A 24,925-nucleotide genomic window follows, 5' to 3' on the forward strand; every position below is an offset into this window, starting at 1 on the left:
TCAGTGAGTTGAGATTTTTGGTATCTAAAGCAAACTTTTGGGGAATGTTTGCCTGCAGAAGTGAGAGCAAGCGTGGCACTGCTGCATATGAATTATAGAAGTGAAGTACAGAAAGATTAGTTTTGAACACATACTGAATACAAAAATAATTGTAGGTACGATTAAGATAGGTGACTTCTATGTGGCAATTGCCTGCTTATTCTCTCCTCCTTTCTCAGTGTAATTACTTGAAGATTACTATAGTCTGGATAGAATTTTGTGTTTTATTTAAATATTGAATGTTTACTGAATTAGAATTAAGTGATAAAGCTATACTTAAAGAACCAAAGTGAAAACTGAAGAAGATAAGCCTGCTTTTTCTAATTATTGCTAATGCCTATATATTAATCTCTGTATTTCTGATTTTGTGATCTGTCGTGTGTTAATATCAATCACTGGAAATAAGGCCACAAAATTGACTATTGCAAAATAGATCAGGCTTACAAATTGTGGATATTTGACAATCTGATATGCTAAAATTAATTTAGAAAACCATACTTTGTCAGGAGAGGAGAAGGAACAATTCCAACACCTGAGAACTCGAGAACACAGTTTGCAGGTACTGTTCACTGTTCAGTGCCTACTCTTTTTCTTCAAGTGCTGATTTGATTTCCCCAAGTGTAAAGATGAATGCATAGAGGATATTACAAATCTCTTTCTCAACGTGAATCCCAGTGGGAGCCCTGTGACTGCATATTCAGTAGACTTGTGGCGTGCAGCCTTGCCGTCCCCTCCCTGCGAAGACCCTCTCCTTTCCGTTCTGCGTAGCCTCTAGACCTGTCCGATGCACCGGGTGCTCAGAGGTTGGCTGCCCCCACGTCAGAGAGCTTAGGCCTGTGTGTGTCAGAAGTGCTCAGTGCAGGCAGGTTGGAGAGGTTCAGGCTAACCCGAGAAGCAGAAGCAGCCTTTGCTACACGTGCAATTTCTGGGAGTTCATCTGTGTGCAGTGTGGGGTGTCCATTGCCTCCCGTTACCCCTCTTGCTGCCCCGTTCACTTCACTGGGGCGGTTCCGTGCTCATTGTCTTACATCTCTCAGCAGAATTTGCCTTTATCCTGAAACTACAGGCATATTACCTCTTTGCATAGCACATGGGGCTTTTAGTCAGAGTTGCGACCCCAGTGCCATCGCAGTGCAAATGATTGTAATGGATGCTACCACTATATACAAGAGATTCTTTTGTTCAGCAGCGTAGTTTTCCAGAATACCAACATCTAAGAGCTCCTGATCTGTCACGTGGCTCTTAGGGTAGTTAAACTTTCTTAATCGTTTGCTTGGTGCTCGCTGTTTTACCTCTGAAGGAGCACCAACCACCTCAGGATGTGGGTATGTCCTGCTAGGGTTTTCCTTGGATCTGTTTTCAATGACTTGCATCCAGAAGCAGAGAGACTACCTCTTGCTGCATGCCTTTGCTACCCTATTTAAAACCTTTTTCTTTTGCAAAAGTATTGGACTGCTCTTTGAATAGCAAGGCTTATTATAGATGTTGCTTTAAGGAGGTCTTTCAAGCCTTAATTTACACCTTTGACTACTTAATACCAGAAGAAATGTCTGCTAGGCCCAGGGTGGATCAAAGTGAAAACAATTTAATCAACACGCAGAAGCCCTTGTTTGTAGTAATTGATTGTAATTTTGTTTTGGATTTAGAGAAATCAAACTTTGTCGAGAAAATAACTGTGCTGCAATCTATTGAAATGTTTGATTGGCTACTAGTATTGAGTTGTTGTAGTAAAACTGGTGTTTCTTTTGCTAATCAGGCTGATTTACTGCTTTGCTTGGCTTTTGTTAAAGCACATAACTTAGCCTTCATTTATACAGATTATTTAAGTTTTCCTGACTTTTTATGAAGTTGGCAGTTGATGAATAGCACGTTTCTTATTTACTGTGTCAAACTGCATTTAGATGAAAGCAGGTATCTAATGCACAAACATGTCACTTGTTTTTACTGGATAAAGAGGGACTATTTACAAAAACTTTTGCATTTAAAACTAGGAAGAAGTACTGTTTTGTAAGTAGTGAAATAAACTGATTTTATTCTTCAGTATTTCAGAATTAGTGGGGGTTTGTCATCTTATAATTGGCAGATAAACTTCTCATCCTTGAATGTACAGAGTGCATCCAAAGTACCGAAGCTAGTCGAATACAAACTAGTTGGAGTATTAAAAATATTTTCTATGCTACTCTAAAAGCTTACCACTTAAGACTTTTAATAAATGCTCTTTGTGAATGCTATGTCTGTGATTTCCAACAGTTCCATCAGTGGTTTGGCTTTCTTTAAAACTTAATGTATTGCTTGAATATTTCATTTATCTGAAATTATTATAGTGGCTTAAATCAGATTTTGGTATAGGTTGCCAAAATTTGAAATTGAATTTGAAATTAAAATTTAAACTGAGTCTTAACAGGCGGTAGGTGTATCTTTAGAAAAAACCCTGGGCCGAGTGGTGCTGGTTCTGCTGCCTGGGGCTCAGCTCTGCCAGCCTGCAGGGCAGCCCTGAGCTAGCGCTGGGGTCAGCCGTCCCAGTGTAAGGTGTAAGCACACGAACTAGTGCTTTCCCCAGCGCACTAGTGTGTGTGCAGTTTTCGTCAGTCTGAAATAACAGTTTTAACTTCTGAACCTGTAAAAAGTTTGATACTGGGTCATGCTCCGATCATCATTACTTTTTAAAGGTAGGAGAGAGAGGGTCATGAATTATTTTTGCTTGCTTGTCTCTAGCAATCCATAAGTTACTCTATGGAAAGGGAACATAGTGATGTGTGATTTTCTGTAAATTGGTGTTGTGTTCTTGAGTTTTGAAGGTTTTCTTATGCTTGAAGGATCTCTCATGTGACTCGATACAGCCTTTTCCCTCAAGGAGCTTTTACAATAAATGTGGTGTGTATCAGAGCACGTGCACCCTCTTCGTCTGACTCGGCCAGCTGTTTTAGGGCATTGGTGAGATTTCTGGATTTCTCTTTTTGTCTCAGATCTGGTTGATATCAACCAACGTCTTTTAATCTCAGCCTTAAAATTGTATGATCCAAGACAAATTGTATAATTGCAAAAGCTTTGTTTTCTTAAGAGAGTAATAGCGCATATACCAAATATGCTGCAGCGGGGTTCTGTTGTTGTCAAAACACAGCAAAGAATTTAAATTAAAGAGGAACAAAAGATTTTTTTTTATTATTTTTTTAAATAGAAATTTTTGGCAAAGATGGAAAAAAATGCTCTTTAAAAAAGAACAAACAGAAATGCTTCTGTGATGTTCCCTCTTCTTCTGCTTTTCTACTCCCGTCATGCCAGGATTCCCCGGTGAGGCAGTGGTACCACGCAGGAGCCGCAGCCTGGCTGCGGGGAGCCAGAGATACTGCGCTCTGGTTCTCTTTACGCACCGTTATTTATTTTTGGTTTTTTCTAGTTGGTTAAAACAATAAGCGGCAGGGTTTAAAATTTATTGTGTGGTATCTGTAGGGTTTGTATTTAAATATTTGTTAATTCTAAACAGAACTAATATATCATGAAAGTGTCTATGCTCTGTAACTTTACCAGAATTTTTAAGTTCACCACGCCTCAATTCTGGCTTTTTGGGTCTCTCTGGCTGTGGATAACTCAGCTGATTCTCTCAGGCAGTGCCCATACCTTTCCTTTGTGAGAGGTGTATTGGGAACGGTCCCACGCACCTCCAGGCTGTGAGTAGCCACAGCGAAGTCCATCTGAATCTTGGTAATTTTATTCAGCTGATAGCGCAATAGCAAGGGCAGTGCTGCAGCTATCTGTTGGGAGGCTTAGGAAATGTCTCTCCTTTAAATCTGATTTATATCATTATTAATTCATAGTTAGCAGTGAGAAATGGTTAATTTATAAAAGGAAGAAAAAAAAAAAAGTGGCCACAGGAGGGTTTGGGTGGAGTGCCTCAGATATGACTGCTGAAATGACCTCACCAGCTCAAGTCTTCTGGTAACTAGGGATGAGCAGACTATTTAGATGCTCAGTAGTATCTTTCTGGCTTGTTAACCAAAAGAAATGCAAATGTTGCCTTTAATATTTTGCAAATACATCTCTCTTTCTAAAATGTGTCACATGAGACATTTTTACATGGAGAGTTACATGTGAAATCAAATTGCCCTATTGGCAATTTTGTTATGTACTAACAAAAGCAAAAACCTGAATCCCTAAGTTGTAATTGCAAGCCGAGAAGTAAATCTCTCTCTGTTTACATTTCCCATCATGTACGTGCATATACTGCATTTCATGACACTCTGTTGCCAGAATTCATGTGTTTCCTTATCTTACTGTTTGTGTGTGTGCTGGGACAGTGTAATCGTGCGCAGTGATGGGAGGCTTTGTAGATCACTGTCATACATGTATTACTAATACATTATGCTATTGTTGCTTTCCTGGCGTGAAATATTTGCACTTCACTGTGGCTGCGCACCCTCATCCACGCTCTTCTTTGCCCTGTGAGGCTGCGGGTGGCCTGTGGCTGGTCCACGGAGCCAGTATCTTTAAAATTTGTTTGTCATTTTCAGGACTGGCAATTGTCCAAGTCACTTAAGAATTTTGTAGTGAAGTCTTTACACACCAAAGTAATAAATTACTCTTCATATGGAGGCTAAAAGAAGTGAATGTATTTTTGTATTTATTTTTACTACTTTACAGGAGGATATTATTAGGAACAAAAAGTTAGTAATGTTTTCTGAATTATTGCATTAACAAATTATTTGGTTTAAAATGTCACAAAGAAATTATCTTAGCTTGACAAAAGAACAAATAGTGCTAATTGCCATTAAACTTAGCTCATTTAGTCTACAAATGTCACCAGCAAAACAGCATCCTTCTCGTTTTTGTGGGAAGGGGATGCTCTGTGTCTCTGTGGTGTGCACGCAACCTGCTACTCGTGCAGTCCAAGAGGGTCAAATGAGACTTCTCTGAAAAGGTGTCAAAATCAGTCTAGTAGCAGTATTCCTGTGAGAATATGGCAAGTGGATTTATTTCTGGATAAAGTTGGTGTAAAAAAAATTGCTATGTGTTAAGTGGGTCAGAAGTGCTAGTGTTGGAGACATTTTTGTGATTCTAAGATTTTGCTTGTTCCTTAGGCAGTGATAAGAATGATAAGACGCAAGAAAAAAGTCTGATAAATGATTGCAGCTGTACAATGTCATGCAACAAAAAATATATATATTGAACCTTGTTTTTATCTGATCTGGTAAACAGTCTCTTCTGAAGTGCAGCAGCTTGTAAACCCAGGTTGTTATTACTTGTGGGCTGTTGGAAGATACATCATTATTGGGCTCTCAAGTTCTATGCATTTATTATAGTGCTACATAGGTTCTGCATATCTGTTAGTGCTAAATACATCATATTGTTCCAGTTTAAAATTGTGCCTCTGACTTTGAAAAGCATGGCAAAAAAGCATGCTGGAAAAAAAAGGGGAAGAAAAACCCTTGACTAGGTGTGACTGAAATAATATCTATAGTGTTCTGTTTGGAGATGAACCAGACCCCAATATTTGACATGTCTGACATTGAAGGGAAATACTTTTGCTAGGTGGAGTGTTTTTGACAAATGTGTGTGTGTGATACTCCTCATCCGAGCATTTGTCCATTGTTTCCTTGGTTAACTAACCAGTGTGTTAGCACAATCACAAAAGAAAGTAGCAAAACGTACAGGCCTCTAATTTGTTCTTCATCAATAAAAAGAAGTAAATATCTGTGTGTTCAAACTGAAAATAGAGGCATAGCTTTTTTTGTTTCAATTTTTAAAAATGTATAGACATTCATCACGCTTCTTTTTTAAAAATGAAAATGGGGCTACTCTGTAGATGCTTTACTAAATTCATATCAGAGCAGCAAAAAACATGCAAGGAGCAAGTAATTTCAGTGATGGGTAGCTATCTAGCATATCTTAAAATTAAGGTGTGAATAAATTTTCTATCTTTCACAAGTTGGAAGATAAAAATTTTTTTTCCCCCCAAAGAGCAAGACCAGAGCACTTGAGTCTTTGTGACTTTCTCTAATCAGTCTAGTAGATCTCATTGATAAATGTAAAACCAAAACAAACAATCCCCAAACCCACCCTTTTCATGAAGTCCTGACAACAGTTGTGGAGAATTCTGCAGGCAACTGCAGAGACAGAATTCTGTAAATGAAATTCCCAAATGGTGAAATCCTTTATTCAGCCTATTCTTGTTTGAAGAGCAAGATTTGCAGGATGTGCAGCTCAGCCAGTTTCAAATTCCTGGTGTGAAACCATCAAGATAACAATCAAAAAGTAAAGAAAGGGAAAAGCTCTGTTAGATCAAACGCTATACAGTAGATGTCTCCTTAGGCAGAATTACTCCTTCCAGAGTCGCTACTCTTGCTTAAAACAACCGGAGCTCCATAACACAGGCTGCTTCTCGTAACTATTCTTCAGCTGGATGATTTTGTTTTCGGGAAGTTTTTCATGGTTATTTAAAATGTGTTTCCATCTACATCATCTTCAGTAGATTTATCTAAAACTGAGATCTTTTCTTGCCCTTGACTGTTGCTCTGGTTAAATTGTTGTCTCTCTTCTCCTGGTCAGAGATCTTACTTACCTGTACCTGGGACCTGATCATGAACAACTTTCCAAGTTAGCAGGTAGACTTTTACTGAGACTAAAAAGACATTTAATGCAGAGGGTAGTAACTAGTTCCATTTTTTTATTGATTTTGAAAACGATAAATAGCATGCTTGACAACCAATTTTTTTTCTGAGATGCTTTCGAAGACAGCGAATTTAGTGTCAGTTCTTCAGAAAAGCTTAAGTAAGCTTAAATTCAAGTCATTCTTGATAGCATTGACACATCTTTTATGGTTACTATTAGGGCATAACCATTACAGAGAAACAAGATGCTATTAACCCCGTTTACAGGGAGCTCTACTGAAGAACAGAAGAGAAAATAAGAGTTGAAAGGTGAGACATTGAGAAGAGTATTAGTCAGATTACTGTGGAGATAAGATTTAGAAGTTAATACTTCCTGAATTAAAAACTAATACGTAAGAAACTGAGTCCTTTAGTGGGTGTGAGCTTATGCTGATGATCACACATTGGCCCATGTTCTTTCAGAAATAGTCTTGAAATTTAGTGGCATTGTAACATTTACCATGTTAGAACTCAATTCCCAATTTCACATTCCTAGAGAAACACTTACAGATGAACACCTTCAATAACAATGTGTTAAGTGCTGCTTTTTTTTTTTTTTTTTTGGTGACATATGAGTGGTCCATAAGGTGGTCAGTAATACACATCCACTTCTGTCAACATGGTAACACTAGAAAGATCAGAAAGAGCAGGAGGGTTGGAAATGCCGTAGGAGACTTCAGTTAATCCCATGCAAAGTGTGCAGTTGTCATATCAAAATCTCATGTAGAGACCAGGTAGACCTGCAGCAACTGGTTAAGGAGAAGTTACAGCATGGGAGCGGGATATACGGAGGTCTGTGGAGAGGGTGAATAGGGGTCAGAGGTTTCCTTTCTCTTACAGGAGTGTCAATTTAAGCTAATAAGAGGCAGATAGATAAAATTGTAAAGACAGACACAAGCTATTCTGGTTCTGAGCAGGGAGCAGACCAGTAAAACTGCTTACCAGAAGAGGTAGATGCTAAATGTTCATGGGATTGAAAATGTTAATGGCAGATAATTCCATTGAGGTTACTAAATACACAGAAACCAAACAAATTGTGCTCTGAAAAGTCATCTGAGTTGAAAATAGCTGGAGACTAGGAGATTATTTAGGGGACTGGATCATGTTGGAGCTGTTTGCTCTTCCTATGGGCATCAGCCTTTGGGTTGCTGCTGGAGAGAGGGTAATGGGCTGGGGAGCCTGTTGGCCTGATCCCATATGGCCATTCCTCCGGTCTCGTTCAGGTCTCTTGTATTTTGTTTGGATTAAATCTTTTATCTTGTATAAAGGAAAATGTAAGGTGCTGGGGAACTAACATCAGCAAGTTTTTTTACTTTTTAAACTGTTTGCAAAGTGGCATAATAGATAAACAAGTGGAAGTGTAATTAGGTTGTAGGATAAACACCTGCTATGTGTTGTTCTGTACATGTAATAGATTTGTTCAAAGGGGCTATGAATTGAGCTGTACAGCTGCAATGACCGTAGGAAATTCAACAGAAAATATTTCCAATGAAACAAAAATACTGACTTCATTTTGGCAACAATTTAAGTTTGCTTAGGTTGTTTTGCACCCATTTGCAATAAAGGAAAACATTTTCCTACAGTAGGAAAGCCTAACATAATTGAAATGTTAATCAACATAATGAACAACATTTTTAGGAAAAGCTTTTTTTATTTCAGAATAGATCACCTAGGGCGGGAGGTACATAGTTTAATAGTTTAACTGTCTACATGTAGATAAGCCCCACTTTACTACTTATGACAGACTTGAATAAGGACACTTAGGTTGTTATCAATTAATCATAGCCTAGTGATGGTCTTGATGTGAGGCCTCTCTACTGTGGCTTCATTTCCTGATGCTCATCAAATCCTTTGAATATGCTGTCATTGATGAATCAAATACATTTGTTTTCCTTGATCGTGCTTAGGTCCTGTTGTTTAAAAAAAAAAAAAAAGGTGAAGAACAAGTGGCATGATTAGATTAGTCTAATGCTGCTGTTGATTAATGACTTTAATCCATTTATTTAATAAATGCTATTCTCCTTGACCATACTGCTAAAGTAAATATTTTGCTATGTTTATCTGTGCTGTAGGCTGCTTATTCTTTGGAACAAGTTTCAGTGTCTCTTACTCCATGTATAAGTCTGGTATCGAGGCAAGTATTTCCCTATTCAATCAATGTGACAGACAAACATAGTTTCTCAGCTCTGGTATCTAAATGGTTTGCAAAGACAACAGAATATTTTTTAATACAGTTAGTGTCTGTATTATTTCTGGTATGACTCACATTACCTAGTACATCATTCCGTTTTTGCTGTGAGATTTCTGTGCTGGGATCCCCATCGTCGTCCAAAGCACCAGGCATCCTTTGGAGACAGAGGTGTATTTTGACGACGGACCTATAGGTCAGTGCTGTTCCCGCATTTCTTCCCTTTCAGGGCTGTGTTCCCTCTTCCTCTCTTGAGCCAGTTCTGTCCTCTTCTGACCCTGCAGTGTGACGCTTCAGGAGCTGAGTGGTAGAAAACAAGTAATTCCCATTTTTTAGGGGAAAGGAAGTGGTGAGAGCATTCAACTGGGAGTGGGTAGAGGGGGGTACTGAGGGCTCCCCACTCAGTGGCATGTAGGTTTTGGCTAGGACGTGACTTGAGAATAAAACTAAACCTTTAAGTGAGCTACACCCTCGGAGCTGTTATGGACAAGAGGCAGCTTATTTGGGAAGGAGTGTGATGTCCCTCTGCCCTCGAAGTTTTGTAGCCACCGCTGCAGGGATGGCTTACCTGCTTGTGAAGCAGGCAAGCTTGCCATGGTAATGAGGCACAGTCTTTTTTTCTATGCTCTAGTCTGCAATTTGTCACAGTTCAGTAGCTTCTGTGTTAGAATAAGTTGTCCTTTTAGCAGGGATGGCTGGACAACCAGTGCATGAACAACGGCAACCCTCTCCGGGTAGGTTTTAACTCCTTGTGAGTCAGAGCCCTCCTACAATGCCACATAATTACCCTATTAGAGAAATGATGGGAGTACGGGAAGGGCAGAGGCAGGAGGGTTTGTAGAGAATAAGATATTGTCTACTGGTGGTAGGGTGCGGAGATTTGAAAAAGGGAAAAATTCCTTGTGTGTTGCTTTGGCTTGGGTAACTTGAACTGCTGCTTAATCACAGGGTTTACCTGTATAAAAAGAGCTTAATATGTAGGTTATTCATGTGAAAATACAACCACGACACAGAATTTTTATAGAAAGGTCGTGCTACTGCATGAGTACATTATGCACCAACTGTCACTCAGTTTTGAAAAATTCCTGGGGAAATGAGAGGGGACTCTAAGCAGAAGTGCAGCAGCTTTTGATGAGTAGTATTTTTTGAAAAAATACTTAATTATTCCTTGATATGTTTACTGGATGATTTCAGGGCAGTCAGTGTTACCTTTTTTGGCAGCATGAGAGGCTTACGCTTTTCTCTGGCTTTGCACAAAATAATAATAGTAATAATAATTTTAGGAAGAATCTGGAATGCATTATAAACACCCTATTTTAGGGGCGCTGCATCCCAGGAACAGCTGGAGTAGGTGAGCCCAGACTCCACCACAAGCTTTACTTTTGACCTCTGGTATGACTTTAAGTTTTCAGAAAAATGTTTTCATACCTATGGATTTTTAAGTGCTTTTGAGTATTAAAAGTAACTCATAATTTTGAGGGCTATATTAAAAGAATTCTTGGATCCCAGTTCTTCAGATGGTGCTATTATTTTATATGCCCAATATCACAAGTAATGGGGATTTTTAGAACATTTTGGTACACGTCTGTTTTCAAACCCGATACTGTGCTGCGAGGGCAAATATCCTGCAAGGCACTCCTGCAGACGGAAGGCAACCGGCCTTCCTAACGTGTGTTCTCAGACAGAAAGACGCACGCAACTTCAACAGCACTGGGCGTATGCGATGTTCAGGGTCAGTGGCCGCAGCGGGAATTCTTGAGCCTGTTGACGTCAAACTGTCTGCAAACACTGTGTCTTCAGCAGAACCCAAGTCCCGCTGCATCATGTAAGTGTCCTCTGCAGCTCATTAGCTTGACTCGACAAAAATGTAGATCGAGTTTTTACTCTGAAAGAATGCTCCGTTTGACTTCTGGTTGCCCAAAAAAGTAAAGGTGAGAGTGGTACCCGTATTGAGGGAAACACAGACAGGGCTCGAATGGTGAATACATTCATTAGGGTTGAAAATAACACAATGTGTCATGTCCTCTTGTTATTTGTGGAGATTTTCGTATTCAAATGTTTTGAACCCAGTTCCGAATGTGATGTCTGCTTAAAACATGTATTCCACCTCCCAAAGCATGGCAAATTTGAGACAGAATTTTAATGAATTCAATAAATTAATCTCTTTAAGAAACGTACAGTTGTGCTTTTCCCCCACTAACAATTTCCGATGCTTGCCATTATCTAGATTGGTTCTTCTGTAAGGCCACCATTAATCCCAAAGCAGAGACAGGCGCTGTTGGCAGAAGCACGGAAAATGAAGAAGGTATTTTTCCCAGGGAAGCAATTGAGCTTTGTTCCATATCCCCAAAGTGGAGACCAATTTAAAAGTCCTGGTAACCTTACAACTCTGTTCCCTACAAACTCGTTGCCATGTAGCAAAAGCAGGTGCCTGCCTCCGATCAGGCTCCTCCGAGTTAAGGGGCTCTGCGTGCTAAGGGAACGGTTGTTACTGAGAGGAGCGGCTGAGTCGATTTGGCAAGCTGGAGCAGGCTGAATGACTATCACGGGAAATATGACTCTTCCTACCTTGAGGAAAGGGAATGGAAAAAAATATTCTGATTTTTTTTTTAAGTCATATATTTTGTGTCTTGGTTCAGTTTTTAGGTATGTATTTGAGTTCTATAATAAACTTACTGAGAATAACAAAGTGACCCCTAAATGCTGCACATCAGATTTATTTTTTTTTAAACAAGGAAATTTTTTTTTCTCGTTCCAATTTGAAGTGAGTCTGCTGAGAGCACCCTGTTTGACAGGCTGTTACTCTCAGTCTTTTCTCTCATTATTCTTGCAGTGATGAATTTAAATTTCAAACTCAGTGCTAGAATAAAACCACAAAAAATTATTTATCAATAAGCTACTATTATCAGCATGTCACTAGTCATCATGTCCGCTATTTTCAGAAAACACGCAAATAAGAAAACACCTTGAATTTACATAGGTGAGATCCCGTCCTAGATGTAGCAGTCTGTGAAGGTGGGATTTTTTGACTTCTCTAGATGCCATAGTCCCTTCATGTAACACTCAGCGCTTTGAGTAATAACTGTTTATACTCTTTCCCAGTCTAGACTGCACTTAACTTCATTTTCTAGGATCCTTTAACTTTCAGTTTATGTGAATTGGGTTACTTACTAATGAATTTCATTTAAATGCCTTGCAAGTGAAATCATGCTGCAGCACGGCTCGCCCTTCCTCCTTCCCCGACGGTACCAACTGATGAGTATTGACAAGATTACTCTTTTGTGTTATGTGGTTTTAATAAACCTGGCTAAGATGGTTTTCTCTCCAGCAGTTTAGCTTCCTTTCCTTTCAGTGGGCTGTAAGCCATCTTCTCTGATTGCTTCAACTTTTGACTTTTATAGAAATTGGTGTTTAAACTTGCATATAGCTGCTACAATATTCTTTTGCTCTGGTCTGACTTTTCCTGTTTTGTAATAAAGGCCTAAAGATAGAACAAAGATCAGGAAATAAAGATTTCTCAATTGACAGAGAAAAGCCATTTCAGATAGAGTTTAGGAATATAGATGGATATGTCTCTGGGCAGGTTTCGGATTCTTTGAGAGCTCCCTCCCTGTCGAGGGTCTTGTAAAACACCCTTGGTGACCCCCCTCCATCTGAGCACACTCCGGTGCTGTGCCGCCGCTGTGCTCCTTGAGTGGAGTGTTGGCGCAGTTTGCGTGTGTTATTTTGTCACTAGGAACACTGTTGCTACCAAGTAGTTGCAGGTGATGACAGTTTTTAATGCTGTCTTGTCTGTGGTCCTGATTTTTTTTTTTTTCACCACTCATACATATTTGTTTCTCTTGTATTTTTTTGAGTTGGTATTTATCTCAATTCATCTTCTCTGTTAGATCTAAAAAGCAGATGTTATTGTAGAAGTGCTGAATTGTTTCAAAACAAAATTGCCGTACATCGCTGTGGAATTACGATTAAAATAAATAACTGATTTGCTCTGTTTATGTTCCAAGCACGGAACTAGATTCACCGCTACTTTTGTGTGTGTGTATTAACCAAATGAAAGGAAGGATTCAATGGAGTGATTAGTTTTCAATTTAGGCTTTTAAAAACTATTGTCTAATGCTTTTTGCAGCCTAGTTACTGAAGGGAATATCCAGGATTTAGTTATTTTTAATTCTGTTTTGATTGGGGGACACTTTCCAGATACTGAATCCAGATAAAAGCAGGATACTCAAGGAGAATTTAGAAGAAAAGATACTGTGTCCTTAGAAGGCTTTTGTAATTCACAAAGCACAACATCTAATGACTAAATTTGTTGTTAAAGCTCAAATAGTACCAAAATCTCAGAAAGCAGTATAAACAGTGTGATCTAAGAGGATTAGAAGAAAAACATGAGTGCACAAGCTCACATGAGGAACCGAAGCAATTCAAAGCTCACGCAGAAAACATTGTTTTAGCTGTAGCACAAACCTGGTGTAACTCTTTGTGTAATGGATGGGTAGGAGGAAATAGCATAAATGATGGTGTTTCTAGAAGAAACTGCTTAAACATTTTTGTAAATAGCTTCTAGAGAAAGTCTTGTTTTGAACTGATTATGTTTGTAAACAGGTAAGGAATAATGTTAGTGTACATCTGGGCTGCGTGTTTATAACCGTGTTTGTCACCGTGCAGTGCCACGGTTGTTTTTCTGTGGTTTCGTCTTTGGTACCACATGATTATTACTTGCTTGGTAACAGCAGCCCAACCTGTGCTAGCAGCATGGATGGGTCTTTGCTGTTTTGGTGGCTGGTTTGGTGTGTTAGTTTTGGCCCTGCAGATGGGAAATGCCTGTCTCTGGCAACCTGTTTGCCTGGACCTTTTTGCCACCTCTGCATGCAAGCAGGTCTCGAGTTTATGGCTTCAGGTGTTTCTGCTGCTCTGTGCACCGCAGCAGGATGCTCTTTCCGAGGAAATAATGTTGTAACAAGCGTTTGGGCACGGTGTCATGGGGGGCCACAGGCACCAGGTGTGTCATTCTTGTGTGGGCAAAGCTGGTGAGCACTAGCTGGGAACAGGTTGGTACGCACGCAGCAAAATCTTAATTCTTTTCAAGTTCAGGGGAGCACTATTCTGAAGGCATTGGTCATCAGTCAGTGGTGAACCCCAGCGCCTCCGAGACAGATCCAAACTTGTAAGCTACTGTGCGTTCCCCAGGTGTGCTTTATCAACTTCAAGGGCATCTGGTGGATTATTTGAAGTGTCGCATAGTGTAGCTGTTACTACACCTGGTCACCTCTTTAAATCACTGTAACAGGTTGGTATATAAAGGCAAGAGATAGTCTAAAATCAATATATTATAGCTGTCATCTGCATTGTTTCAAGGTACCTGCCAAAATGGCAAAATCCAATAGGATAAATGTGGAAAGAAAAAAGCCGCTGATGAGGCATTCGTATTGAGTACTTGATTGTGAAGAAGGACATCACAGAGTTTTCTAAATCTTTGTGTCATTTCAAGCGCTCTTATTTAAAACTGGAGCCTACAACCAATTAACATGAGCGAGGAATGAAGCAGAGTCAGTGAACCCTTTCTCTTCACATTCTCTGCTCTCTTGGGTCTTTGCTTCCAGCTAGTTTCCGTGTCACTGCCCTGTTTAGATACAAAGCAAAGGACAAGAAGCCTCTTCCACAGATCAGACGGAAAGGTTTCCCTCTCTGGCTTCGATGATAAGTACAGCACTCAAAAGATTGTACAAGGGCAGAGGGGTGTTGGAAAGAGACAGTTTGGGCAGTGTGTACTGAAGAAAGCCTTTTTTCATTGAAGAAAATGGTTTATGTTTGTGCAATCATCCTTTTATTTATGTTTGCCATGTTCCTTCCCAAATGAAATAACCCAAACCAAGCGTCACGCTCAGAACGGGGCAGCAGAGCTCTCCTCTGCCTTTCCCTACACACAGCTTTTATAATGATTTAGTCTGTTCTCAAAAGAAGAGCGCAGATATTGGTTGGTTGGTGTGTTGATCTGTTTTTAAGGAAAACTCTCCTTATAAGCAAGTAATGTTTGTTTATGGGGTTCTGCCGAGCAAGGTGATAAAGCTTTCTCTTCTCTGCTGGTCTGCAACTCTGGCTGTGGAAAAAGAAAAACTTTCTGAGTAGCTCTACATAGGAAACCGTGCCACTTGAGGAGTGGAGTTTTTCTCAGCCTTATTTACATAATTTCTGTGGCTTCAGTACAACTAAGCAAGGGAACAAGAGCATGTTTGCAAATTCTTTCAATTCCCAGCATTCCTGCATTCTTCAGCATCCTCTGCAGCGCCTCTGGCTTGCACTGTGAAGGTTGTGCACTGTGAAGGTTGTGCACTGTGAAGGTTGTGCACTGTGAAGGTTGTGCACTGTGAAGGTTACATTTCTGTCTGCCTTAGTGGTGCGGTGAAATCTCTAATAAAATAAGCCCTACTGCTGCAGCTCTTTTTTTGGCTGGGTCCAAAAATGGCTTTATAATAAGCCATGTCCTACTGGTTGAGCTTGAAAATTGCATGCGAGAACTTTGTGTTGATCATGAGCCCCGAAAACTGTAGTTATTCTTTACTCATAGTAAAAGTTTTTGAACAGAGTTTACAGATGCTTTGTAAATAGTTTAATCTAAAAATAGTTGGATAATTCCTTATTAGTCACCCATGTCCATCTGTCCCCGTTCCTGCTCTTTGAGTGGGCGATTAGATTATTTCCTAACAAGAAGAGTAGTCTGGCAAGTATTTGTATGGTGAGCAACCACTCAGAAATATTAGCATGAATAAAAATTGCTTGTCATTAATGAATAAAAATGGATATTACTGTGCATGAAGCTAGCGTATACTTGGACGTCAACAAATGTTTGCTTATACTTAACTAGATGCATAATATTATTGCTATGTAAAGAAAATCACTAAAATGTAGGAGAGGATGGGGGTTTTTTGTTATGTTTTTGTTTGGTTTTTGAAGATGGGAAATATTTCTCTTGAATATTACACTAGGAAGGTTTCTGTTATGTACACATTATCATATATAGTCAGCAACTAGTATGAGCTGGTTTTTTTAATTACTGAGGTCACTGCAGGAGTTGGTAACTGGATGCATGGGCACACCTGGGTACATAAACAGAGTTATTTAGTGCAGTATGTGTTAGGAAAACAGATCTCTCTCATTTTCCTGCTTTTCAGTGGATGCAACCATTTTGGAAGTCAAACCACTGGAATGTTGATTTTTGTTTGGGGCTTTTCAGAGTGTTTAGAAATCAGTAGCTGAGGTTTATTTCCAGAAGAAATTTGGCATGGGCAGAAGATACTGTAAGCTGCCTATTTTGCCTAGTTAACTTCCCGAAGCTTTTTTGGAGAGCTAAGGCAAAATCCAGACATCAGGATTTTCATACACAGGTCGTTTTGTTTGTGTGTGCTCCCGCTGAATGGGTGCGACTGTCTAGAGGTCTGATGGTGTAAGTATTCATTCAACAGGCTTATTTGTTCAAAGGTCTGTGTTTCAGGCTCCCCGCAGGAGCAGTTCGTGTGATGTGGGTAGCGACAGGATATATGCAAAACCCCAGCTCTGCGTGCTCTTCTGTGCCTGATTGCTGCTGCTTTGGGCTGTATACAAATTCGGTGGTAATCACTCAGCTCCTTGAACAGAGTAGGCTGCAAGAGCCCTGAAGGCCCATACTTGATAACGTCCTATCGTGTTAACACCACCGTTTTCAAAAAAATAAATTATTTATGTTTCCTATTTTGTCTCCTTATTTCCTTGTCAGCATCACCCTTCTGTGGCAAGAGGCACCTGAAAGGAAAACTTCCGCATATCAATGCACTGCCAATGGTAAGTACCTTTTTAACTGACTAAAGGTGGTGTGGTTCCTTCCTGCAGATGTACCGTGAACCGTCTTGTATTGCAAATAGTACTTTTAGAATAACTACTTTTTAGTACACAAGTGGATTATTTTAATTTTTTTTCAGAAACATCTAGACCTTATTCTGTTTGATAAATATATTAAAATTGTATCTGGATTTTATCCCGTAGAAAGTAGGGCAGCATGTTAATTTTGAAGCAAGAAGTGTGACTTGACAATAACACAGCTCATCCTGTTGGTAACTGGTTTTGCTTCCTCTTTTGGCCAAAAGCCTGTTTGGGGCAAGCTGTAGCCAAGCTGAGTGCTCTGTTGCCCCCACTTGGTGCTCTCTGCAGTTTGTTTCAGTATGAACAGCTTCTCCTGTTAAAAAAAAAAAAAAAAATAAAAATCAATGCAGTGTCAGGTGTGTTTTGCTTCAGCACATTTGACAATATTAGACTAGTGAAATTAAAATCTTAGGCCCTATAGAAAGGGGCTTGGTTGATGCGATCTTCTTACTCCATCTTGGGAATATTACTTGATGTTACAGACTATTAGAAGTTCGTAGTTGCAGACTGTCTTTGTGGTTTACTTCTGCTTTCTGATAGTTGTGCAAATGGAAGGCAGAGGTGAGGTCTGAAGAGAGGGACGGGAACTTACTGCTTCAGCTTTGATCAAATAATCTTTTTTTCAACAGTTTTGGTGCCTTGTGTTGTCACAGTTGAGGTGTAGTACAAGAATGGTAGTTGCAGCATTAGCCTTAAGAAATAAATGCATAAAGTGCCAGCCTGAGTTTTGTATTTCAAGCATCTTTAGATCATTGTACTCAGTACAGAAGTTAAAGGGATAATATTTTTAACCACTAGCTTTGAAAACTCAATTTGGGATCTAAGAGCTGAGCTGGGTTCCACTGCTTTGCGCGTGGGCATGGATCTAAAGAATATGTAAATAAATTATAGCTTCATTTATACCGTTGCCTCTCCACTGTCTTTGTCCTGTGAGCAAAATGACACTTCGAGAGAGTTTGCTTGAATACAACTGCATTACTTTGAAACATAGTAAGTAATTCTGTTGACTCTCAAAGACATTGTGGAGTGAAATGTAGTGCAACATATATTTGGCACTAAGTAAAGCAAATACAACACTGAAATCAGAAGATATACACCAAGTGTGTTTGTCATGTAATAGCCTGATGTTTAGGCTCAGAGTTGATATATGTAAAGTTTATATTGATTTGGGATGAATTTCAGCTGGTGGGAACACATTTGTTGAGTGAGAAGGCAGCAATTTTACCTGGTCACTTAGCCTGGAATTTTAACTTTCCAAACCAGGAAAAGCTGAGAGCACTGCTAGTTTCAATTATTGCTAAATTTTCATTGTTGTTGTTGACCTTTTTCCAACAAAAAGCTGCTCTGATTTCTTTTTATTTTGTATTAGTTGAACTTGGTTTTAGTTATGATTTAAAATACAGGTCTGTGTTACTGCTTCTCTGAAAAACATGACTCATTCCATATTAACCTAGTCCTTATACTTCATAAAATTTTAAAATACTGAGAGACTGTACTTGAAGTGTTACTGCATTTTGTCCTAATTTTCCCCCTACAAATTATATTAGAAATTCAGAATTGCACAGTCTCAAGGGCGTGCTAGTTGTTACAGTGATCATAAAACATACTCAACTGTTACTTGTAGTGAAGTGAAATACTCCCCACTCTTTTCTTTAAGGGCTGCTTTTGTGCTATAAGTTGTTATATTTTATTATTCTAGAGATTTCTAAACAATTACTCATCTCTTAATTAACTTTGAAACCATTTGAATGTAGATTTAAGAGACAAGCTAGACACATTCTTCATCATCCCAAAAGTAATCATAACTTAATCTGGTTTATAGTAAAAAAAAAAAAAAAAGACTTTTATTATGATGTTTTTCTCTCTGATATTTGTAGACAAAGTATGGGCCAGAGGTTGACCTGGAAAAAGCAGTTTGTGTTCTTCTCCCACACAGAACTTGGTGTAACTTGACTACCCATGGTCACTACATATATTTCAATCAGAAATTCATTTCTGATTCCCTTGAGAAATTATACTAGTATTTTTGATCAGTTTTTAAATCATGATTGTCAGTTCTGTTTCTTAGTACTAAAAAAACGCAACAACACAGCAGTTACACATCCTTTTTTCCCCTTTGCTTTTCTATTTTAAAGGTATGGAAAAGATGCTTATTTTTTGCATCATATATGATATGTTAACTGATAACTAAATAGGGTAAAATATCAGTTACTCCTTAAAAACATATTGTAATTGTTGGCAATTTTTTTTTTAATAAAATATTTGTACTGTGATATAGCCTGCTAAAAGAGAGTATGGCTGTGTTAAATTGGTCTAAGTTCTCCTTTGCATTTTCCAGTCAACTGTAACATTCCTCAGAGTCTCAAAGGAAAGATGCAAAGGAGTAACAAAAAAGGCCTGTTAAGTGAAGGAAAATTAATGTATGATGCTACTTCTTGTAGGATTTCAACAGTTCATTTAGAGGCTGAAAACTGGGTATTTAATCCACGGCCACAAGGATTAATGAATGTGTTGGAAATAAAAATCAAAAGTCCTGGACCTCTGGCCTAAGCAGAAGATTCCATCAGGTTTTCCACAAAGGCTTCAGCAAATTAATTTTTTTGTTATGTGATGGATCAAGTAGCTTACCTGAGAGACATTTTCCATTGTACCTTGCAAGGCTGCTCTTGCTAGTTTTAGAAGCAAAACAGGTTGCTTTTCTGTCTTCTACAAGTTATTGAAGCAGGCCTGCGTTTGTGTGTGTGTATGTATACATAGGTATGTGTGGCCATATATGGGTGTGCTTCTGCGTGCACGTATCGATATGCATATCTACATACATAAAAAGGAGCGCACAAAACCCAGGAACTTGGAGAAAGCTGGGAAGTATCTGTTTGTGACTATCGTGCAACAGCTTGCTGGGATGGGTTTAATTTCGTAGAAAGTAACTGACAAGGGCTATAAAAGCAAGAGCAAGAAAGTCAACGCGGTGGCCTTGTGAGAGGCATCCTGAGCAGCGCTGTGCCTGGGCTCTTGGCAGCTCTTCCTGCATGGTTAGTTTGACAAAGATCAGCACACTGATCAGTTAAAATGTCTCGGGCAGAAGAGGATAGAGGATGTTATCATTTGTTATAAGCTGACACAGGCAACGTCTGAGGATAGGCAGTGAGCGCAAAGTTACTTAGTCTCCAGGAAAGTGGGGTTGTCGACAGCTATGCCATGTCCTCATAGTCTCTTGAGGGGAATACAAAGTAGGTGTGTTAAATCCATTCTCTTCAATGCCATCTACTTTTAGGTGAATATATCATACTGTGTTTTGAAGGTGTAACGCACCCATTATGTGTTACCTCGGCTGCTCTTACATGTAAGAGACTTGTTACAGGTGAACAACTCTGCAGGCGCTAAGTCTCTTGCGCCAGGAAATTTTCACTGGTGCAACACTTCAAGGTGATTATCTACCCAGCAGATATAGCCCAGAAATGGCAGGAGTGGTTGGAGGAGCTGGGGAGGATGAAGTCACTCAAAAGAAAAAGGCATTCAGTGAAGGGATTGGAAGGCGTCTGCAGAAACTTCCCCAAGACTCTGCAGCAAGACTTGTTCTTTGAACCCCTTTGTGGTGCCTTCTGTAGTGTTGTCCTGTGACCTTACCACTCCTTAGAAGACAGCTGGAGAAATAAATGAATATAACTATTAGCCTGTGGTTTCACAACACCTACACACATCTAAATGCTGATCTATCTGCCAGGTTAATCTTCTGCCAGTCCACTATGTTAAGAAGGTTTCATGCAGAGGAAGACAAGCAAGGGAGAGGGCAGGAGCCTGCACTCGGAACTGGAGGAGTTGGGTTTGGTGTGGAAGCCCTGCCTCTGCCGGCACCTGCCAAGGACCGCAGGAGGTCCATGCCACTAGCTCGAGAGTTTGCACTGGAGTTGCAAAATTGACTTTGTTTCACCAAGAGCTGAATGTCATCTCACAACTATAAATATATACAAAAGAATATCTGCAGGTGGGCAGACCTTTGAAAGATGGTAAATCTGAAGTTTGGTTTTCATTATACTGAGAACAGGGACCTCTGCTTTCAAGAGTTTGTGAAACTTGACAGTACTTAAGATGTTGGCTGCAAGAGACATGAATAGTTGCTTCAGAATAAATAACCCTGCAAGACTAAGGTCCTTATTCTTCAAATACATACATATGTGTGTACCTGTATTTTCAAGTGTAGGAATAGTTCTTTTGAGATATAAATAAGGAGTACTTGTGTGCATAAAACTAACCAAGCTTGAAAGCACTTTCAGTAGTAGGGCCTAAAACTGCTCATGAAATTTATTGTTGAGGCTGTTGGTTGTACAGTTTGTGGACTACAGCTTTAAAAGGAAAAAAAATTTATTTCTAGCACTTTCTGAAATAGTCTAAACTAAGTGACTACATGAAATTTTTGGACTATTCCGCTTCTTCTGAAATCAGTGGATGCTATTATCAATGAAGGAAGGTGAAGTCCAATGTATTTTGTCTGATAATTGGTTATGGCTAAACAATTACATTTCAGAGTGTTCATCCATAAGTTCTATTTATTGGATCAGCATGAATTAACTGATCTAGTGGTATACGTGTTGAAGAGGAAGTGCTAATAATGCAATATAGAAGAAAAATTGTGTGATGTGGTAGGGTGTGCATTGTGATAAGCATTAAAAATTTGATGTTCTACTGCATTCTGATCCATTTTTGGAAGAGTTTTTTAATTTTCTTTTTTTTTACAGAAAGCAAGTTAAACACATTAGTAAGATCCCTTTCTGATTCAGAGGAAAACCACCCCTTGTCTCCTTTTTCTACCATTAAAGTTCACTACTGAATGAATCAACTGAAAGGGAAACTACTGTCCTTAAAAAATTTAAGGAATGATGGCTCTTTTTTGAAGTAGCATTTGTCAGAGAACTGCTGATTCTCTAAGCATTTTACAGTTCAGAAATAAGCTTTGACTAAGAATTCTCGGCAGAATCATAAATATGTAATTATCTAAGCAGCCAGGCTATTTAGCCCCTGGCAGGTGCCCAGTGCAGTGCAATCACAAGAGCAAAGGGAACTGGGCCAGTATCTCAAACTAGGGGAATGTCCTCTAAAACAGGGTGAGGGCCATTGCTGTTCCTTGCCTATTGCCATTCCTAGGTTTTAAATCTTAACTGTACCTGAAAAGAGGCTGTTTCTGTTGCAGTAGGTTGTCTTATGTTACAGAGTTTTTACTCTGTTTTCTTTTCCTTGTCATCTTCTTCCTCCTTTACCTCCCCTGCCTTGGGTTTTTCTGTCTTTAGCACTTTATACTGGTTTTAGTTCAATAGTTAATAGCAGCAGTAGCAGTGCAGCTAGCGTTAGATTATATCTTACTTGATCAGCATGCCATCTGCTTTAGAGAAGAGGGAGATTTTATGTTTCTGCTGTGGGTTCACTGCCATATGCCCATGGTGAAGTTGTGTAACCTGAAATGACCCTTTTCCCACTCTACTATATGAAAGAATTAGAAATACAGTGTTAAATGTTCCTGACAGTGACTAAGTTTGTTGCATATTTAAAAAATTAAACTGGATAATAGGTGCACATGAAGTAGGATGTTGCAGAGAAGACCTCAGGACAGGCTCTTTTGTGTCTGAGCACGTGAGTGTTACCTTCTGGAGAAGAGCGGGGCTTATTTCACAGCAGACCATGTAAATGTGTCACTTCCACGATCGGGTCTTGATCCTGGTTTTCTCATTGTCAACTGAAAGTTGATATTGGTTCAAGTCAACAAAAGTAAAAGCTGCCCTTATTTTCAGTGGTGTTGATGCTGGGAGATAATGAATATTGCTGCAGAACAACAGGAGGTCTGTAGGCTGAGGGCAATGACGTTGAGTATACTGACTTTTTATTTGCTCGGGAGAAACTGAGACCTGCTGGCCATCAAAGGCTAGGGACCTTGTGTCTGCATGGCCGTCACCAGGGATGCCAGATCTAGAAGCCTGTACTTATGTGCCAGTTCTCTAGTTCGCCATATGAATGGAAATAAAGATTGCAGCCATTGGCTTAGTGCACCCGTATTTGGAAATGACGGTCACGTGTGGTGTTCTTACTGTGATTTAATGAGCATATGTAAAAAACCTATTCAAGGCAAGGGATCTGAATCCTTCTGGGGTTGATATTTGGCATATGTATGTAGGATTGACATCCATGAATTTAGTATTTGCACAAATGGAGGGTATTGACGTCAAACGTGAGCCATAGTTTGAATACTTGTCCTCATTAATGATACTCATGAAATTTTCCCTTTTAATTTAATTTCTTTTGGCTGTAGATGAACCGTATTTTATTATGGTCTATGTGTGGTTTAAAAATGTTTTATCATGCGTTCAGGTGTTTGTCATCTGTTTAAAAAAAAAATAGATAAACCCAGTAGCACAAATTAAGTTCAAGTCCATCATAACAATATGAAGAGGACTTTAATAAAAGTAATAAACTGGCAACTGAGCTTTTATAAAATCAGCCATTTCTCTCTTTTGTAAGCTTCTTTATTAGCATAGTCACCACTTTTTGTGAAGAGCCACGCACTGCTGGTAAAGAGACTACAGTAAGTCAAAAACCATGTATGTATGATGAACTATGAAGAAGGGGTTTTAAGTGTGTGCTTATTAATGAGAATCTAGAATAAAGTCAGCAATGGTTAAATGAATAGAGGGCAGATCAGCTGTCAGAGCAGATTCTTTTTTCATGAATAAAAGAAACAAATTTAAAACTATCAGGTACATAACACACAAATTAAGGGGAAAAATAGATGGTCAAAGGTTAAAGAGGGAATGAAAACACAGGGTTTATGGTCACAAGATCAAATGAGGCATTAGTTAATTTTCCTTTTTTTTTGGTGCAGTTCACCAGGAGTTCAAGTAATTCAACTGAGAGATTGAACTGGAACAGAAAAGAGTGCCAGAAAAACTGATTACTAATAACATAAACTGAAAAAATAATCAAATGAACTTAAGACTTGATGTCAGCATTTCACATTAAAATGCATTTGAAAAGGCTGGAATTCCATCCTAGTTGCATGGAACCTGATTTACATAGAAAACAAATTTATAACAGCTATTCTTGCAACAGTTGATAAATTATTCTACTAATGAGCCGTCAAAATGGATTTAACCAAGAAGTGGCTGAAGCGCAGATGATGTTTGCTGGAGACTGACCATCTGGGAAATGGGAAGTAACCTGAGGAGTAGGTAAGGGAATTTGATCCCAAGGAAACGCTGTGAGGAGCTGACTGTTAATTACATACTTCGCAAATGGAAACAGTGTTAGAGATGCTGGGGTTTTGCTCTAAATAGAAGATACCATACAAGTTGTTATTTCCTACCACAGGCACCCCTGAGGTGATGTGCTGCTCTCTAGGCAAGGTCATTACTGCCTTTTCTCCTGCAGATTTCATGCTTTTTATGATAAGCAAGTAACTAGTTTGCTTATGAGTTTGTAAATGTGAATGCAGCTTGGAAAAGATTGTTGGCATACCTTTCCACTAGCCTAATTCCCAGTTTCTTTTATATTTAACTTTTTCTGAAAACAAAATCCTTTTGTGCTGAATCGTTCCATTTCGGTTATTACTTAGATGTTACCTATGCTGTTGTAGTTTACTAGATACCTGGTAGAAAGTCCACCCCAGGCAGCGGGCAGACTCTTGCGTGTCCTGTTTTTTGACTGAAGCTGAAAGCCGTGGCGAATAGGGTGTTGTGGAGCAAAGTTGCTTTCATTGACCCATCCGGTTTTGTTCCACTGTTCTCTTTGCCAAAACTGATTGAAGTTTCTCAGTAGGTCTACCTCCTCGTAGCCTACAGAACAAGCACTGCCTCTTTTTTGGTTTTTAATCACACATGCTGTGGTTCTCTCTATGGTGGTCCATGTCTTTCAACTGAATTTTTTTTTCTCCTAACCCAAACTAAATAAACTTCTGATTTTTGTCTTGCATTATGACCGTGTCATGGCAGTTGCAGGGATTAACCCACTGAGGTTGGTAATGCTTGTTGGAGTGCTACTGCTTCTTATTTTCATCAGACTGCTTTTTGTGCCTCTGCGGTCGGACATGTATTGTAGCAGGTTTGGAAGAAGAATGGATGTTCCAAGGCTTAACGTAACTGCAATCTGTTCAAATATCATGGTGCTAACATCCCAG

General features: G+C 39.2%; 1 protein-coding gene across 7 annotated transcripts in view; it reads left to right on the forward strand.

Annotated features, from left to right (window-relative positions):
- Positions 1-24,925, forward strand: part of TBL1XR1 (TBL1X/Y related 1) — a 117,693-nt gene that overhangs the window by 35,347 nt on the left and 57,421 nt on the right. For 6 of the 7 annotated variants that reach the window (XM_054834961.1, XM_054834960.1, XM_054834966.1 and 3 more), the window contains exon 2: positions 16,625-16,689. The gene's annotated coding sequence lies outside the window, so the exon portion shown is untranslated. Of the gene's footprint in view, positions 1-16,489; positions 16,507-16,624; positions 16,690-24,925 lie in introns of those variants that run through there. The other variant, XM_054834962.1, reaches the window with a different exon arrangement.

Source organism: Grus americana, chromosome 9 (genome assembly GCF_028858705.1).
Source record: "Grus americana isolate bGruAme1 chromosome 9, bGruAme1.mat, whole genome shotgun sequence".
NCBI lineage: Eukaryota > Metazoa > Chordata > Aves > Gruiformes > Gruidae > Grus > Grus americana.